This window comes from Gracilinanus agilis, chromosome 2 (genome assembly GCF_016433145.1).
Source record: "Gracilinanus agilis isolate LMUSP501 chromosome 2, AgileGrace, whole genome shotgun sequence".
NCBI lineage: Eukaryota > Metazoa > Chordata > Mammalia > Didelphimorphia > Didelphidae > Gracilinanus > Gracilinanus agilis.
Window position 1 is genome coordinate 699415583 of NC_058131.1, and position 9434 is coordinate 699425016.

At 33.9% G+C, this 9434-nt stretch overlaps 1 protein-coding gene across 1 annotated transcript in view; it reads right to left on the bottom strand.

Moving 5' to 3' along the window:
* LOC123234410 (hexokinase HKDC1-like) overlaps positions 1 to 9434 on the bottom strand; it is a 52242-nt gene that overhangs the window by 14229 nt on the left and 28579 nt on the right. The window lies entirely within an intron of this gene.

Genomic DNA, 9434 nt, shown 5'->3' on the forward strand with positions numbered 1-9434 from the left:
CTCTCTCTCTCTCTCTCTCTCTCTCTCTCTCTCTCTCTCTCTCTCTCTCTCTCTCTCTCTCTCTCTCTCCCTGTCTATCTTTAATCCATTTCATCACGGATTTTCCATAACTATTTAACCCTACTGTCTCTCCAATTGTCTATTGGATGCTTCAAAATGAATGCCTTGGGGACATCTCAAAGACATCCTGCCCAAAATAGAACTCAGTCTATCCCAGGATTCAATTACATTTCCTATTTTTAATTTTATTTTATTGAGGACCTCATTATTTTTCAAGTTTTCCACAAATAAAATCACGGAATTGATTATTTTTGACTCATCATGCGCCTTTAATATCATATAGATAATCAGTTTCCAAATCATACCTGTTCTACCATTACAAAATATTTGAAATCTAACCATTTCATTCTATTTTTAAAAAGTTACTTCTTTTGTCAGGATCTTGTTCATTCAAGTCTGGGATATTGGAGTAACCTTTTAACTGAATTTTCTAATTCCAGACTCTCATCCTTTCAATTCATTATCAATGTGTCCATCAATGATTTTGATTAAGAAAATATATTACTGCCTTTCTCAATAAAATCTAGTTGCTCCATTTTAACTTATTTCACATATAATTCTGGCTTTTAAGCCCCTCAGAATATGGCTCCAAAATGTCTCAATAGCCTCCTTATAGGTTAATCTCTTTCAATCCAAACTGGTATTTCTCTCTGCTAATCATAAACAGTACTCAAATATCTCATTTCTATGACTTAATCATATATGTACTACTTTGAGGACGGACTTATACATAAGTCTTATTTTGAATCACCTAAACTGCTATTGGTCTGCTTCCTAAAGCACTTTACAATTTTTTGTAATAATTATTTATATAGTTATATTGTATTTACCTTGTTTTTAATCATTTATTAATGTCCAACTCTTCATGACCATAGCATGCCAGTTTCTACTACTCCTCATGTGCATTGCTTCCATGACACTATCCATGATAACCTCTGCCATCTCCTTCTTTTGTTTCTATGAGTATATACATAGTTATATGTGATAGAATGTGACCTATTTCAAAATATCTTATGTTTCATTTATTTACCCATGTATTTTCATAGTCTCATACAACACCAAGAGTAAAGTAGTTGCTTAAAAATATCCTATAATTTCTAATTAAATTGCTCAATTTATTGTTTCTCCTCACCATCACCTCCTACCTATATATCTTTGATAAGATGATGGTCCATAAACCAACCAACAAAAATTAACTGAGCATTTATTGTGTATACAGGCAATAAGCAGTCATTGATGACCTTATTTCTACTTCTTAGAATACTCATTTTCCTACATAATTTAATGAACATGCCAACACTTGAAGGAGACATTTCCTGGTGATCCCTATCCCCAGCTGTCAGTGCTCTTTCCTATTCTAAAAAATGATATAAAATATATATTGCAATTTCTTATCCTTATGCATGTGGTTGCCCCCCACCTCAAATAAAAATTGCAACATCCTTTATAACAAGGGATATTTGGATTTGTCTTTTAATCCCAAATACCTACTTCAGTTCCTGGCACATAGTAGATACTCAAAGGCATGCTGAAGTAAAATAAATATATAATAATTAAATTATTACTGCAAATTCAAAAGTGTGTCAAATTGAAAATGTTTAATCAAAACTTGTATCTAACTCAGGTCTTTGTATGAATTAAAATGAATAATCCTAATTACTTGAACTGTCCTATAAGTCACTAATATTAATATTTATTAAATATTATAGAGGAAAAAGAATAGAATACTTTAAAATGTCATGTTTTAAATAGCTTAGGATTTGTCATAGACCCTTTAGTATTTTGACCATAGGAAAAAAAATCAAATAGAGGGTGTATTTTGGGAATAAGAAACCGTAATTTTAGGCAGTTAGTTGTCCCAACTCATGATGGGTAAAGGGGTAAAGACACAGTTTTTACAGGTTTATCATCTCTGATATAAAATTAGACAGTTCAATTAAAGGCAGGTGGCATATACCAAGATGAGAGAAGTACTTGTTGACCACCCTTGCTGCCTCTTTTCCCTTTGGATGTGGCCCTGAGGATATTGTCTTTAGACCTGGAAGTGTCCTTGCAGGTTATCTAGATCATGTCCCTCATTTTGCAGCTGAAGTAACTGAAGTTCAGAGAGATTATGAGATATAGTTATATAGACTCCAAATACAGTGCTTTCTTTCTGAAAACAAAATATCTGTGAACTACAAATTGAGGTCCTTCGGTTTTTCTTTTACTTTTTTTGTTTATTCATTTATTTATTTATTTCATTTAGAATATTTTCCATGGTTATATGATTCATATTCTTTCCCTCCTCTCCTCCCATCCCCCTCCCATAGTCAACAAGGAATTCCACTGGGTTTTACATGTATAATTGATCGAGACTATTTCCATATTATTAATATTTGCAGTAGAGTGATTGTTTAGAGTTTACATCCCACAGTTAATGGAGGAGACAACATGAAAATGAATGACTATATATAAGTATATAGTATAAAATGGAGAAAATAGTATTAGCATTGTAGGGAATCAGAAAAATCTTCTTATAGATGATGAACTTGAAGAGAGCCAGGGAAACCAGAAGACAGGCGTGTGGTAGAAAAAATATTCCAGGCATGGGAAAACCTGGAAAAAATGCACCAGAGTAGGAGATCAAATGCTTTGTTATACAGCAAGAAGCCAAATTTCACTATATTATAAAGTATATTAGAATGATTATGGTGAAAGAATATTGGAGGAAGGGAGACAAGTTTTGAATCATAACCTTGGTCAGAGCAGCAGTGCCAGTGCTACATCTATAACTGAAAGAGATGTTTAAAAGATAAAATAACCTAAATGTACAATTTATAGCAGCTCCTTCTCACATGGTAAAGACTTTGACATGGAGGAAATGCCAAAAATAAATAAATAATCTTTTTTTTTTTTTAAGGAACAATGTTCAACACAAAATCTATGTTTAAAAAATCACTTAGATGAACAGCTTCTGAGACTAAAAAAAAAAAAAGAAAAGAACAAAAAAGGAAAGAAAAATAAAAGATAGTGATGTGTATACTTCCAGGCATCTGAATGATGCTGGTTTTTTATGTAACCTGTAGATATTATTTCTTACCCTGGGATTTTAGATTAATATATATATATATACTTTTCATAGATATCGTACATGTTGGTAGGTGAATGGAATTAAGTTTCATAAATTAAATGTTATATAGTACTGAATATTTGTTTTTCAATTTTAATAAATATGTTATTTAAGATCCTTCATATACATATTTCCTTCTGCACAGGTAGAAAAACAACCATAATATGTATTTTTACCCTGTAGTCATTTTCTCTTGTTCTTTACTATATCCAGTCTATCCAGTCATCTGAACACCTACAACATTGCTCTCTGGGGACCTTGCTGTCATTCATCAACCCCTTCCCCACTTCTTGATGAGGGAAAATGTATTAGCAAATATAATCACATGCATTTCTAGAAATGTAATAGTAATAAATTGACTCACATTCCAGTTACCATTTTTATGAGTTCCCTGAACAAAAAAAATTGTCCTTGGACCTATTTCCTTTTTTATGAATTGTTCTTTTTCCTAGAATGTAAGCTCTCTGAAGTCTAGAATTTATTCTTAGCATTTATATTCCACAAGTCTAGCACATTGTCTTTTACATAATAAATATTCTTTCCTTTACTCTTCCTCCCTCTCTTCTTCCCTTCCTTGCTTTCCTCCTTCCTTCTTTCCTTCCTTCCTTCCTTCCTTCCTTCCTTCCTTCCTTCCTTCCTTCCTTCCTTCCTTCATCCAATAATTTTTTTTAAACCCTTGTACTTCGGGATATTGTCTCATAGGTGGAAGAGTGGTAAGGGTGGACCAATGACTTTTTAATAAGCTGAAGGGATTGTATGATCCTTTAAATCTTTTTGTTCTGATTTAGGACACAGATTATTTCATTTTGTTTTGATCTGGAGACCTTGGCATAATGGAGTAAGGAGTATCTAAAAAGTATTTGTTAATGTGAATTGGATTAAACGGAATTGTGTATAAAATAGATCTACGCAATCAATCCAATTCTATTCTAGCACTGCCTTTCCACCTACACACACACACACACACACACACACACACACACACACAGGAACACAGACACAAGTACATGCACACAAACATCAGAATCATACTTCAATATTAATTCCTATTCACCATTTCCCACTGTTTGTAATTGGTATCTTACCCTAGGAGATAGAAGCACAGACATACTAGGAGAAAGCTGTGCAGCCAGGATAAAGGGATAGTATAATCAATGCAAGGAAGAGATACAAATTCAATTGAAATTACAAAATAAGTAATTTTAATATTTTTCACATTTATTAACTGATCTCAGTGGATCAGTTTTATCTCACCAGTGAGATTTCTAAAAGTGATGCAATGAGCCTCTCTTTTTCTTTTTAATAACTTCCCAGGGTGGTATCCAGGGATTCTAGGGAAGATGTGTCAGATCCTCTTTAGACACTCTGGATTCAGTAGATGGAGCAACTTTAGCCTAGAGCTGAGAATGTAAGCAAAAACCTTTGGTTATTGTCAGTTGCACAACATTATCCAAGAATTAATGCAAAGCAGTCAAATTGGGCCCAGTGAATCTACCTCAAGTTCATACCATGACTCGGCAGGAGTCTCATTATCCTTTCTGTTTCTGTGAAGTCAGTCCCTGTGGGGAAGCGTTTCCTTTGTACTAAAGTTCATTCAAGCCTGTTAGCCTGTTTTTGCTTCTTTCTTTCAAGAAAGTAAACTGGCTGTTCTTTTCATATAAACCCTCCCTCCTAACATTGATGCTTAATAATGATTCTTTCCCATCTGGAGCTGACTTCCCCCCTCACCCATCCAGTCAATCTATGTGAGAACTCTCTCAAACTGGAGAAGCAGGAAACTTTATTTTCTTTATAGTATTTTATATTCTATATGCATTTAGTTTTAAATTAGAAACCTATAATAGTAGGAGTATATTCTGGCTTCCTGTCATTTTGTGAATAAACATGAAGAATTTTTCTAAGGTGTGTAATTCATTTTTCTGGAACACTTTGACAGGGTTTATACCCAGGTGATCCAACTTAACTTTGCTTCCTATTATGTCTCCATTTGGAGAGGCAATTGAGGAACTAACTAATGAATTCTATCTAATTGTAACCAGAGAATTATAACATTTAATAAATTATAGAATTCTCTGATGTGACAAAATATGCTTTGAAAGTGAAGTTGGAATTTTCTTGAAGATACATGGGACCCTGTTGGGGAATGACATTTGTATAACGAGAGACTCATAGTCAATTTGCTCAAGTCTCTCCTTATTGTCGAAGATCTCTTAGTCTATGTTCCATACCTATATGAAGGCTAGTCAGTAAAAGCTTGGGAGAAGAAAGATCTTGATTTTCTGTGCTCCTGCTTTCAGAGAGAAAACATGATTTCCAAATTCTCTTCAAGAAGAGGTACATGGTCACTGATTTAGAACTGGAAAGGTAAAAAACCATCAACTAGACCAATCTTGCTTTGCAAATGAAGAAATTGAGTTTAACATTTTGACAATTTCTATGATACATGCAGACCCATCATAGCCTATTAGAGAAAATTGGACTGAATAATGAAGTCCTAAGATCAAAGTTCATGCTGATTCTGTGATCTCGGAGAAATCTTTTAATTTTTCTCCCTGTTTCATTTTTTTCTTTTGCCTCAGGACCATAGAAAAAATTTGCAAAATCTTGATTGAAATAGTTTAGTTTGCTCATGAATTGAAAGATCTGGCAGTGCTCTTCATTTAATAAGCCCATAAGTACTTACTGAATTGAATTCTTGTATTATTATGGAATCATCGAGTTTAGCACTGGAAGAGATGTCCTCCAATACAGACTTTAAAAAATTAATTAAGTCCTAGAAAGTTTACATTTATTTCTAACAGTTACATTACTAACACTTAATTGACTTAGGATTTAAAACCAAATGTTTTAAAACCATTTTTTTCCTAAAAAAGAAATAGCAGTTAAATCTAAGGTTACTGCCACCTGACCCCACTACTATCTTTCCCACTTGCCTTTAAGGATGAAAAAATACTGATTGCAACACAATTTACATTGGTAAAATATCATCATATTCAGAGGTATTCTTATCCATAGCAAGGCACTATGGTAATCACTGAAGAAATCTGGGGCTTTAGGGGACATAGTGGATGTCCATATGAGCATGGGGTTTTCAGCATATCAAGTCAAAAGTTAACCAAAGGTATGTAATGTGAATGCTTCATTACACACAATCAATATCACACACACACACTCACACACACACATATTCCACAAAAATTGCAAGTCTTCTCTTGTATACAACTAAGCATCCCCCAAAGCTGGATACATAGATTCTGACAATTTATTTACCTTCTGGAAGGATGGCCTCTTCTTAAGAGCATGTTTTTGAAAGTATAAAATAAAAACAATTATATTGAAATAGAGTATTGAGATTTTTTTTTAAATACAAAAATTCAAAGCCTCTGAGTTAATAACTTCCTTTTGACCTCATTTTGACAGCCAGACAAATAGGGTCCATTGAAGTCAAAGTGTTTTCACCAGCTCAATTAGGAAGAAATTAAATGTGAACATAAACCTCTAATTCAAAGGACAATGGTCTTCCCATTGTATTACCTATTTAATGACCAAACTGGGTAGCTTCAGAGGAGCCCATATTTTCATCCTTATTTTTAAATTCACTTTGTATAAATTTACTTTTCTGTGTTTATGTTTTTATGTTGTTCCTTCTTCCTACTCTGGAAGAAAGTCAGATCTTTGAACCTAGGAAAATTTCCCCCTTTTATACCCACAGAATTAGCACAGTAATTGTCAAGTGTAACTGCAGTATAAATATTATTGAGTATTTTTTTTCATTTTCATCAGTTAATTAGAATTTGGAATAATTTTCTAAGGCAAATACCAATTATGTATAAGTGGATAAAAACAAGATACATTCTCAGAAGATGGAAAGTAATCTTAGAGAAATCACTAGAGTCTAGAGGGGACCCAAGAAAAGTTTCCTGCAAAAGGAAATGTTTGAATTGAATTTGGAAAGAAGTGATATGTTCTCAAAGGCAGAGATAAAGAGGAACAGAATTCTAGATATGGGAGATAAGCAGTAGGAAGTAATATAGATAAGGGGTGGCATGGGATGTACAAGTAGACCAGTTAGGCTGGGTTATGGAGTGCATGAGGAAGAGATGTATCAGAGGACTGGAACAGAGGAAAATATCAAGTTCTAAAGGGCTTTGAATGACAGACATAATGACTGAAATACTTGAGAGGCAGTATTTCTTAATTTCAAATAAATATATTTCATTTATTTATTTATTTATTTTTAAAACCCTTACCTTCTATCTTGAAATCAATACTGTGTATTGGTACCAAGACAGAAGAGTAGTAAGGCCTAGGCAATGGGAACAAGTGACTTGCCCATGGTCACACAGCTGGGATGTGTCTGAGGTCAGATTTGAACCTTGCATTCTAGGCCTGGCTCTCAATCCACTGAACTACCCAGCTGCCCGCTAAATCAGTTTATTAATTGGTGAACCAAAACATCTTAATCTTGTCAGGTTACTCTCTCTACCACTCCTAAAAGAAAAAAGAGATTTCCTCTTCTGATGTAAGTCTCTTTATTACCACTTGTAAGTTCACCACTCAATTCTTTCCATGGATATACCAACACATCCAACACATCTCTGATTGGTAAATAGACACTGAGGAGGTATGTTTTGAGATCTCACATATTAATTCATCAAAAGATAAGTGTGTCCTTGGGACATGAAAGACACCAGCACATATTGTCATGCCACTGCTGCACTTTGTCAGTTCAACATGAATGACCAGTTCAATAGCTGAAGTGTGCTGACATCCCTTACCATAGAAAGTCATTGTTTACAGACAAATAATGAGCAGGTTTCTGCCTTTCCTCTAAAAAGAGCCAGCCCAGAGGGATACCTTGTAGCCTGAGTATAAATTACTTTAACTTGGAAGCTGGCTGCCTTTGAATCCTGAAGTTTTAGAAAGTTTTCATATAGAAATTATTACAATTCAACATTAATTTTCTCCACAGATGAGGGGCTTTTATTTTTGGAAGTTATATGTTTGGAAAATATAAGTCAATAGTTTATATGGCATGACACATTCAGAAATACACTTTGGGAAATATTTTAGGAGCCTGAATGAAAAAAAAGACCTGGAATAAGGAGAGATGATGCAGAGTCCAATTAGAAGGCTATCATAATCAACCAGATAAGAAGGAAGGCTTAAGGATCTAAGTAAGTTTGGTGATTGTGTGAATAAAAGAGAATAGGAGATATATGAATAGATATCTCTTCTATATCTATGCATATGCTTATGAATATGCATGCATGCATAAATATTTATATATGTGTGTATATATGCATAATACATATGCATATATACACACAGAAGATATGTGTGTGCATATGTGTTCTGAACTCAGATTAAATATTTTGCAACTTAGTGCATATGTATGATGAATAAGAGTGAGAATTCAAGAAAGATACTTAGGAAATTAATCCAGATAAATGAGAAGAGACTGATGCCTTTGGTAATAGGGAAGTTTTGAAAAAGAATAGATTTTGAGGAAAGACACTGTTTTCTTTGAGCATTTTTAGTTTGTAATGAATGCGACAATTCCAAATGTCCCAAATATAGTAAGTAATATAGGACTGAAGTTCAAGAATGAGAAGAGAGAGTATATAATTGACATCTGGGAGTCATCTGTGCAGAGAAGAAAATTTAATCCATAGTAGCTGAAGAGATTATCAAGAGAGTTGTTATATGAATAAAAAAAAATGAGAAAAAGAGACATTAAGTGACTTCACCAAAATCACATAGCTGATAAATAGTAGAGACAACCAATAAACCCTTTTGGTATTATGCTATTTAAGTGACTAAGACATGAGTTTTGAAATTTGGACTTTTCAGAATGTAACATTAAAGTAACTTTCTAAAGCCAAGGCCTTTTGCTCATTTTTCTAGAGTTTCTTTTGCCCTTTTACTTTATCTGTTGAGGTTTTTTATTTTTTTTATTTTTTTCCCTCTTCTTGGGAAAGAGGGATTATTGCTTCAAACTTGTGGAGTACTCTTCTCTGGTACTTGGGGTAGGCCTGTTGCTTTTGTTTTTCATAGGATGTCTGTTGGTGTGGTAGCCCTGCTGGATTGCTTTGGGTAGTTTGCAGCTGTTTTATACATTTATATATTAAGAACCTGATGTTCCTATTCCTTATTTCATGGGCTGTCTTGGTCCCCCACTCTATTATTTCCGTGCTCCTGCCAAGTGTCTTGGGATCAGTAGATCCCCTTCTCTAAGCTCTGATGCTTCAGGTACTCTGCT